This window comes from Gastrolobium bilobum, unplaced genomic scaffold (genome assembly GCF_033153095.1).
Source record: "Gastrolobium bilobum isolate Gb01-03AN ecotype WA unplaced genomic scaffold, APGP_CSIRO_Gbil_v1 utg8841, whole genome shotgun sequence".
In the NCBI taxonomy this organism is placed as follows: domain Eukaryota; kingdom Viridiplantae; phylum Streptophyta; class Magnoliopsida; order Fabales; family Fabaceae; genus Gastrolobium; species Gastrolobium bilobum.
In genome coordinates this window covers 41,136-42,314 of record NW_026896712.1, presented here as the reverse complement: position 1 = coordinate 42,314, position 1,179 = coordinate 41,136, and the positions used below count along the sequence as shown (strand labels likewise).

The following is a 1,179-nucleotide window of genomic DNA, read 5'->3' as shown; positions in this document are numbered from 1 at the left end:
AGATGGTGAATGATATCACCAATTTCACTCAATCTGAGGGTGAATCAATATGTGCAGCATGGAACCGGTTCAAGGATTTAATGAGGAGGTGTCCTCATTATAACTTGACTGCTGGTAATCAGGTTAGAATCTTCTTCAATGGTTGCAAACCTGAGGTGAGGATGGTGTTGAATGGTGCAGTAGGTGGCACGATCAAATCCCTAAGAGAAAATGAGACTCTTGAGTTGATCGAAAGGATGGCTGCGAATGAGAATGAAGGCTTGTCATCCAAGCCTAAGAGAGGTATCCTTCAGCTGGAAGGTAATGATGTGGTGCTGGCTGAAAACAAATTGTTATGTTAGCATATAGCAAACTTGACCTCAAGGCTTGACAAGATGCAGCTTGCTGGTGTTCAGGCTCAAACTGTTGCTGCTGTATGTGAATATTGCCAGGGCAACCATGAATCTAATGAATGTTCTTCTTTGTTGGCTTCGGATTCACCTCAAAAAATGCAAGTGAATGACATTTGGTATGATCAGAGACCTCAGTAGCAAAATGTTCAAAAAGGTCAAAATTTTGCTGCTGGAGGTAGTAATTATCAACGAAAGATTCAAGGCACAGGTCTTGATTTCAATTCAAACAACTACTTGCAGCCTCCACCAATCCAAACCAAGGAACCTTCTGATTTGGAGAGGTTAGTTGGACAAATGACTCAACATTCTAGTGCTTTCATGGAAGAGACTAGGGCCAATATCAAAAATACAAATGCATCTATCAGAAATTTGGAGAATCAGATTGGCCAACTGGCTAAGAAAATTGCTGATAGACCTCCAGGTACCATCCCTAGCAACATAGTTACTAATCTGAGAGAAGATTGTATGGTCATCACAACCAGAAGTGGTAAAGTACTGCCATCTCTGGAGGTTGAAGAGAAGCTGGATCCTGCAGGAAAACCTGAAAAAGAAATTAAGAAACCTGTTGAAGTGGTAAAGCCAGCTGAAAAAGAAAAAGCAAAAAAGAAGCATGAGTTGAAACCTGAGTACATGAGAGCCATGACACCTTATCCAGAAAGATTCAAGAAAGTTTCCCAGAAGCAACATTATGAAAGGTTCATGGATATATTCAGAAAGCTTCACATTAATATTCCATTTGTTGAAGCCTTGGCTAATATGCCCAATTATGCCAAGTTTATTAAGGACC

At 40.5% G+C, this 1,179-nt stretch overlaps 1 non-coding gene across 1 annotated transcript; it reads right to left on the bottom strand.

The window, feature by feature from the left end:
* LOC133301597 (small nucleolar RNA R71) lies at positions 1–106 on the bottom strand. Its single transcript, XR_009750222.1, has one exon. It is a non-coding gene; the product is annotated as a small nucleolar RNA R71 (small nucleolar RNA).
* Between the last annotated feature and the right edge of the window lie 1,073 nt (positions 107–1,179).